The sequence below is a fragment of the Rhipicephalus sanguineus genome, chromosome 11, assembly GCF_013339695.2.
Source record: "Rhipicephalus sanguineus isolate Rsan-2018 chromosome 11, BIME_Rsan_1.4, whole genome shotgun sequence".
Taxonomy (NCBI): domain Eukaryota; kingdom Metazoa; phylum Arthropoda; class Arachnida; order Ixodida; family Ixodidae; genus Rhipicephalus; species Rhipicephalus sanguineus.
Genome location: NC_051186.1, coordinates 137,109,952 through 137,119,010, shown reverse-complemented (window position 1 = coordinate 137,119,010; position 9,059 = coordinate 137,109,952).

Below are 9,059 nucleotides of genomic sequence, written 5' to 3'. Positions count from 1 at the left end.
CGAAACATGGCTGAGACCAGAAATACAAGATTGCGAGCTGCTACCTCCAGGTTTTAAGATAATACGTAATGACCGAGACTCTAGGGGAGGAGGAGTTGCAATCATACTTCAGGAAAATATTGAATGCGTAAGGTTGAACGGTATCCCTAACCACGAGAGCGCTTGGTGCCAAATCAAATTAGGAACTGCTTTAGTCGTAATAGGAGCTATCTATAGATCGCCTAACGCATCGATCGAATACTTAGAGGCCCTGCAAAACTACTTAGAACAACAAAAGGCGTGGAACCAACGGTTAATAATTGCGGGGGATTTTAATTTGCCGGGGGTTGACTGGAACACGATTAACATAGAATCACGGGAACGAGCTGACTGTGAACTGTTGTTTGACATTGCTTTCGCTAACGATTTAACGCAGGTAGTACAAGAAAGCACGCGAAAAACGGGAACTGTGCAATCCATATTAGACTTGGTATTTCTGGATGGACGGTTTGAAAATTATCAAGTAGCAGTTCAAGATGGCATATCAGACCATCAACTTGTGTTTGTACAAATCAAAACCAATGTTCCGGCAGCGACTGTTAAAGAATGCATTGTGCACGTCCCCAATTTTGCAAAAGCTGACGACACGAGCATTATAGATTATTTATCGTTTAATCTAGACAGTCTGAGCTCTGACGATGACGTCAATGAATTGTGGGCAAGATTCAAAACCATTATTTTGCACTGTGTAAATTCATTCGTACCACTAAGAAAAAAGAGAAGAAATAAGCGTAATCCTTGGATAACGCGAGAGATTGTTCGTCTGAAGCGAAAAATAGGAAGACAAAGGAAAGCAAAAAATCGTGAAAAGATGGCTAACCTATCTGCACAGCTGCGAATAAAGCTTAGACAAGCAAAAAAGAAATATTACGAGGAAACACTTACGAACTTCATGGTGTCTTCCCCGCAAAAATTTTGGCGTCACTTGTCACAAACCGCTCCAAATCAATACAGCATTATTGTTAACGACGAAGTCATAACCGACTGTTCGAAAATTGCCTCCCACCATAATAAGTTCTTCCAGTCTGTCTTTTCAAATGTTTCTTGCCGTACTACTACTACTACAGTTACACCATTTTCACAAGTGTCAGACATGCCAGAAGTACAAATCAGCTATGAAGGGATACTGTCGCTAATTTTAAACATTAAAGAACAAAAATCTGTTGGTCCGGATGGAATTCCAAATGCCTTTTTGCGAAGATACGCCGAATGGATTGCTCGGTACTTAGAAATAATCTTTAATGCATCCTTGCAACAAAAACAGGTCCCAGATGACTGGCTTGTTGCAAAGGTTATCCCAATACACAAAACCGGAGACAAGCAGAATATTGAAAATTATCGACCCATTTCCTTAACTTGCGTCTGCTGCAAACTCCTCGAACACATAATATCGAAAGCAATATATAAGTATCTAGAAAACAAGAAGGCCCTACATTCCAACCAACATGGCTTCCGGCAAAAACTGTCAACTGTAACACAGCTTGTTGAAACCATTCACGACTTTTCAAAAGCAATAAATAATGAAAAACAGGTTGATGCAATCTGCCTTGACTTCTCAAAAGCTTTTGATAAGGTGCCCCATAACGAGCTAATAAAAAAACTTAAACAACTCGGAATAAACAGCAATGTAGTGGAATGGATAAAGTCATATTTGTCACATACGACACAGTACGTAGACATAAATGGCCACCAGTCCGATCGTCTAAAGGTTACTTCCGGTGTCCCCCAGGGTTCTGTCCTTGGACCGGTATTATTTCTCGTCTATATTAACGATATTTGTTCAGACATCAGTGACGATGTTACTGTGCGGCTGTTCGCCGACGATTGTTTAATTTATCGGGAAATATCTACCCACAGTGATCAAAAAAATCTCAGCGACGCGCTGGCGTCTATTGAAAAATGGTGTGCAACTTGGAAAATGCAGCTAAATAAAGAAAAAACTGTTGTTTTACGCGTGACAAACAAAGTCAAGCACGTCCTAAATTTTGATTATGAATTAAGTACCAGTGTACTAGCTACCGTTAACAAATGTAAATACTTAGGAGTGACAATATCTAAAGACCTCAACTGGACTCAACATATCAATAATATTTGTTCTACCGCTGAAAAAAAGCTATGGTTCCTACGTCGCAAATTAAAGCTCGCTCCAGCACCAGTAAAGCTAACAGCGTACATAACAATAATAAGGCCTACACTAGAATATGCAAGCATCATATGGGACCCTTATCAGAAAGGATTAATCAATAAACTTGAGCGAGTGCAAAGAAGGGCGGCAAGATTTATTCTTTCAAGGTACTCCCGAACTGATTCTGTGACAGATATGCTGCAAGAACTAAACTTGCCCACCCTCTTGGAACGCCGTCGCATAGCCAGACTAAAATTCTTGTACTTACTTTCTCGAAATACATTTAACTTTGATGTAGCGCAGTACCTCATTCCACGACATGTCCGAAACCTACGAAGCGATCACTGCAGAAACTTTCTAATCCCCCAATCTCGGGTACACACATACGCATACTCTTACTTCCCTAGGACCATAAAAGACTGGAACGACTTACCGGAGGCTATACGGGATTGTGAAACTTTAGAAAAATTTGAATCCAACACTACGAAATATTTTCTGAGTAAATCTTCATGAATGTCAACTCTATTTCTCTTGCAATTGAAATAATGCCATGGAATGTAGCTAATTTGACATATTTCATGTGAGTTGTAAAATTTAGTATTGCGATGTATAATGCTGCGAAATAGGTGATGTAATGTATGTATATGTAAGTTGGAGAACGAATCATCGTGATGTGAATTTTCCTTCTATTGCCTATGTATTGCTGCTTTATGTTTTACATAATATTTATATGCAAGTTATTTACTTTTTCACTATTTATGTGTAGTGACATATTATGAATTCTAGAATATATGTATTAGCTAAATGTTGCTACTTCATGTACACAATGATTGATGATTGATTTGTCATATTTGTACCCCACCCCTGTAACGGCCCAATCGGCCAACAGTACCTGGAAATAAAATAAAAATAATAAATGTTGAATGTAGCCGCCTCACGAGACCTTGAGGCCAGCTCTCCCGAGAACCGCAGAGAGTTGCGGCGCACTCTCACGCAGCCCTCAAACCAACTGGGCTGCTGGGCGTCGGCAAACTCCGGATTTTCGCCTGCCGTCCCACCATCGCCGGCTTTCTGCGAATTACCGGAGTTCCACGGCTTTCAGAACGACGCCGACAAGTGAGTGGCCACCATCAACGCCCTAGGAGCTCGCGAGGCCTGGACGGACCAACAGAAATGGCGGGTGGCCGTCGACCGCCTTCGAAATGGTGCCGCGGCGTGGCACAGATACGAAGGCGTGAGGCAGCAAACCTGGGTGGAGTGCAGCTTAAGAGAGAGCGTCCCAACCTCTCCTCGTACAAACTCTGGACTCAAGCAGTGCTGGGCCACTGCTCTGGTGTCCGACACCAGACCATTGATTGTTACGAGAAGCCGAAACTACCTTCCATCCACATAAGTTGGCAACGCGGGCTCCAAGATTACCTGCCCTTCGGGACTTGAACGTGCCGGCTCCTCGTCACACGCTACCGATTCAGAAGGCGGACGAGCGCATGGCCATAAGCAACGTTTTATCGGACTCGTCCGAGCCACATCCACGACTTCAAGCGCAAACTGGATGCGCATATGGCCACCTCGTGCTATGTGAGCCAGAAAATGTAGCAGGGGCACTCAGAAGCACGGCGCCGGAAGAGCCACCTATACCACCTCCAGAGCCGTTGGGCATTGATGGAAAAAAAGAGAAGGAGCGCCCCGTTCCTAACGTGGAGAGTTTCGCCGAAGAAAAGCATTTTTAAGTTCTCCCAAAGCCACAAATGTTCGAAACGAATGCATGGACCGTCTTTCCGATGCTGACAAACATGCGGATATAACCGAAAGGAAGCCCCCCGAAGTGCCTCCCACGGTGCCGCCTCGGATGCTGTTCCGTCATCCTCTTTCGGGCATGCGGCGTCCACCGTTACCTCTGCAACAAAGCCAAAGCTGGCCGCCAGAAGCATGTTTTGCAGCTCAGACGACGTCGCAGCGTAGCCGAGACCAACCACTCCCACTTACGGCAGTTGCACCAGCCAAGTTAAAGCGTGGCCGAGACCGGCCACCGCCATGCAGCCAAAGCCGCCCACCAGAGACACTGTCGGCAGTTCCGCACGCTCGTCATGGCCGAGTGTGAGGACGAAGATCGACACCGGGGCTCTGGCGCGCGGATACAGCTAGCGGGTAGAGGCAGATGAAGAGGTGAGAGAATAGAACAGCCGGCCCAGCGAACGGGTGTGGTGTCTATTTGTCTCTTCCTTTAAATATATATTTATATAAATTGTAGCGAAGCATTGGAAGTCTGTAATGGGTCGCCCTGTCGAGCGCCTTCTAGTGGGTCGTCCTCTTCGGCTCTTCTCTGAGAGCACGCCCCTCGCGCTCAGAGTACGCGCTCTGTCTTGACTGTCGCCGTTGTGCTTCGTCGACTATTGCCGTCAATAAACGCCTTCGTAATGGGTTGCGCTCTCCAGCGGCTTTAGTGGGTCGTCTTTGGCTCGTTCCTGAGAGATCGCCGCCCGCGCTCAGAGTCCGTGCCTTTCCCCTGACTGTCGCCACTGCGTATTGCCGCTGAGTGCCATGAAATAAACACCTTAACAATATATATATATACATAACCTCGAAGAAAATATCGCCTGGCAGCGACCTTTGCGCCGTAAAACCGATGCTGCTGTGGCCTCAGCAGCTCTGCAACGCGCAGGTCGTGGGTTGTTGGAACGCGGTGCGAGCTGGCAAACAGAAAAATAAACGCAGGATTTCAAGATATATCGGTTAAGATGCACTTTCGCTGTCGTATTATCCAATTTCGGACATAAATGCGTTCTTTCCAAGGGATGTTGGCCGGGATTAAAGCAAAAACGCACTAGGCTGAAGAACGTATTGTGCAGAATCGTATCAACGGGATTCCACTGCATATTATATATATATATATATATATATATATATATATATATATATATATATATATATATATATATATATATATATATATATATATATATATATGCCATAGATTAAGCCTTAAGGGAGGTGTTTGCGATGATCACAGTGCAGTGAAGCCAACTGTCTCTAGAAATGAACTATTGCTTATGAATGCTATACAAATGCATATATTATTCCGAATGTATTTCGGGCATTTATTCAACGTGTCAATCCAATCAAGCAATAAACGAAATTATTTTGGGAACGATTTTTCAAAAATAACTCTGAATGTAAAGCTTAAAGATATGTGAGCTCAAAGTAAGTAACATTACTTGACTCACCGGATTCAGAACCTCAGGCACGACAATGCTATATTCTATTTTCACTACCACTTGCCTAATAAAGTAGGCAAAATGCATGCGTCTTTGCAACTACAGCAGACTTATGATGCACAACTATAAGAATGAAAATTGAGTGGCAGACTAAACAGACCCAGGTGAACCATTACTGATTCACGAGCAGGTAGCTGCACACTCAGGTACCTCGTGAAACAATTTGTTGTGCCAAGACGCTCTGTCGAACAGGGTGGTGACCCGTGGTTTCAGGAGACGTTGCCCGTGGTGTTCCGTGTCTCGGTGAATTGCATTCAGCAGTACGACAATACCTGTTTTCTTCTGCTTTGCTGACACCCCGTCAACCAAACATACGTGATTAAATCATTAATCGGAAAATTGCAAATTATAATTTCCCCGCACAAAGTACTACTGCCAAAAATTCAACTCCAGCGCTTGTCAAATGGGTGCCCCAGTGCCGCCGTCGGGCTGCCGAACGGGGGACCGGGCCCCCCCGGGCCCCCCTCACTTTTAGCGCTGCCAGCCACCACCGCGCTACCCCATTGCCGCGAGCAGAAGACGTGAAATTCCTGAGCGAAGCATGGTGTTGCGCTGCTTCTCCGGCCTCCCAAACACCGAGAACTTTTATTCGAAGTGAACACTTTCGGTTGCGTGAAGCATTGAGAGTACAAACATAACCTATTCCGATTACAAACATAACCGATCGTGAGAAGGGTGTCGACTTGGGCTTGTTGGTTTGTCATTCTCGTAAACTGTTGCGCGGAAAGACGTAGACGGGGAACACAAAAAGACACACACTCGCTCTGCTAATAAAATTTGTTGACAGTGTGCGCTCCGTGTGTGTCTTTTTGTGTTCCCCGTCTACGTCTTTCCGCGCAACAGTTTACCAGAATAACCGATCGCCCATTTGGAGATTCCGCGGGCGATACCACAGTCCACAGCGCGCACACAAAAAGGCTACGATACTGTAATCCAACCAGTCGTGTAGCAAACACAAAAATGTGTGGTGCGGTTGAAGTCACAAGAAATGTTTTTTATTGTTCGCCGATACTAAAGCTGTCAGAATAATTTCAGTGCGCGTTCAAAAAAGCGGCACCAGCGCAGAGGCCAATTTCGAAGCAGACTAGCATTCTATTCTACTCCACTAACTCATCTCCTGAGCTCGAGAACTTACAAACCGAGCTGGGAGCCACAACCCGTGTCAATATAGTCCGTTTGCGGCCCAAGACATCCCCGAACACCAACGTCGCATGAGAGAACGGCTTGACCCGCCGCATCGGCAGCTGGGAGTAGCAGAAGCTCGCGCATGTCGACGAATTCAAAAGTTACGGTTTAAAACGAGGTAGTTTGACTGCACTGATCGCGAAATGCACCTTTGTCTGCAAAGCTCTCCGCACGCTGGTGTTCGCCCGCCCGTCTCGGCTGATGTGGTTCGTGCGTGCGATAACGTATCCCCACTTCCGGGCGCCGTTGAGGGGATAAAGGTTGAGGGGTGCCTGGTGTATGAAGCGCCAGTCGGCAAATTGGGCGTATGCCCCGATCCGCATGAAGTGCGAGCTTGCTCTGTCGGCCACCACACAAGCCAGAACATTCCTGTCATGACAGAAAGGCGGGAAAAAAAACAAGTGTTCGCCGTGCGGGGGCGAAAAAGAAAACGAAGTCTGCCGCGTGGTGCGTGCGGTGGTTCGAAGCAGCGCATGCAAGGACCGTCAATTCTCGGCTGGACGTCCGGTCTACCGTTCCTGGACGCTGGGCGACTGGCCCAGGTATCAGACGATCCGCTACTGTTCCGGCTGCCGTTCCTGACAGCTGGACAACCGGTGAACGAGGCCTGCAACTCTGGCTGGGTGACTGGCCCAGGGACCAGGCGAGGTCCGCGGTTCTGGCTGCCGTCCAGAGTGGCTGCGAGTTTTGTTGCTGTGGGCCGATGTTCCTGCTGCCGTTCCACGTGGCTGGCGCGGCCCCGGTGCGCTGCTGAGGCGAACATGGTGGCGCAGAGCTGCTGCGGAGCTACCAAGCAGCTAGCGATACCCTACTGCTGTTGCTACGGCAGAAGGCCGTGTCATGGCGTGGTACGAGTGACGTTGATCACGGCAACGAGCCACACGGCGCACAGTCCACGAACTATCGGCGCCTGCGTCCAGCAAGCCACAACAAAACACGGCGACACATTTCTAATTTAGAGACATTGAGTACAGCTAAGATTGTACGTTCTTACTACCTATAAGTGTTACTCGTGAAGAGTTATGTTTTTCCTGTAAATATATGCTCGTGTGTGTGTGTGGACTCGTGGTTCGATTCAGTTTCTTGCTCAGCGGCCCTGGGCCCAAACCCAAACCCGCCGTTCCCCGTCACCACGACGCCGCTCGCTGTCACCGATGCGGCCACGTCTGGTCCCACGAGACCAGGAAAACTAGTCGTCGCAGTCCACGAGGCAAGGGCTGCGATGCTGTCGAACTTCGAAAGCCCTCAGCGAAGCCCATCGAACGTGATAGACGTGTTTGTGGACGGTGTTCGTGCATCTGCCCTTATCGACACTGGAGCCGCCGTATCCGTTATGGACGCAAAGCTCAGCCGAATACTGCGAAAAGTGACGACGCCACTTTCCGGGCTCTCCCTCCGTACAGCCAGCGCCCAAAGCATTCACCCTACAGCGGTATGCACAGCCCGAGTCATGATTAAGGACGCTATGTACGCCGTCGAATTGATCATAATTCCTTCATGCTCTCACGACGTCATCCTCGGATGGGATTTTCTGTCCCGCCACGACGCCGTAATTCATTGCGCACCTGCCGAAATAGAGCTCTCGCCATTCTCTAATTTGACGCCGGCAGACAGTCCATCGGCTGCGAGCAAGATACTCGTCAAAGACGACATAAAAGTGCCTGCAAACTCGTCAACGGCGGTGTCAGTTTACTGCGCCAGCCTATCCGACACCGTTGCACTCCTCTCGCCATATGACCGTGTTTGCACGAGGAAAGGCTTGCTGGTGCCTTTCGCGACCGTACAAGTCACCCAGGGCAGCACCTCTATTTATGTAATCAACCCCTCCCCGTACAGTGTTACGTTGGTGCGAGGGGAATGTCTGGGCAGCGTAGAACCCCTCGAAGACGCACAAGTTATGGACGAGCCCGATGATTCGCACGGCCGAAGTTCGAGCACGCTCAGTGCTGTTTCGACGTCTGGTTCATCACACGCTGACGTATTTGGTTCCTCCATAGCTGACAACCTTACGCAGGTCCAGCGTTCCCAGCTTTTGGACCTGTTGGAAGAATTTCACCCTTCTTTCGATGTCGCTCAAACTTCTCTCGGCCGCACGTCAGCCGTTACGCATGGCATCGACACTGGCGACCACCTGCCACTGCGGCAACGTCCATATCGCGTATCTCCCGCCGAACGCCGTGTAATCACCGAGCAAGTCGACGACATGCTTCGACGTGATGTCATTCGACCCTCTAACAGCCCCTGGGCGTCTCCTGTCGTTCTTGTTGCGAAGAAGGACGGTTCTGTGCGGTTCTGTGTGGACTACAGACGACTCAACAAGATCACTCGTAAGGACGTGTATCCACTGCCGCGAATAGACGACGCGATTGACAGCTTGCAAGGCGCCGAATTCTTTTCATCTCTCGATTTGCGCTCAGGGTACTGGCAAGTACCTA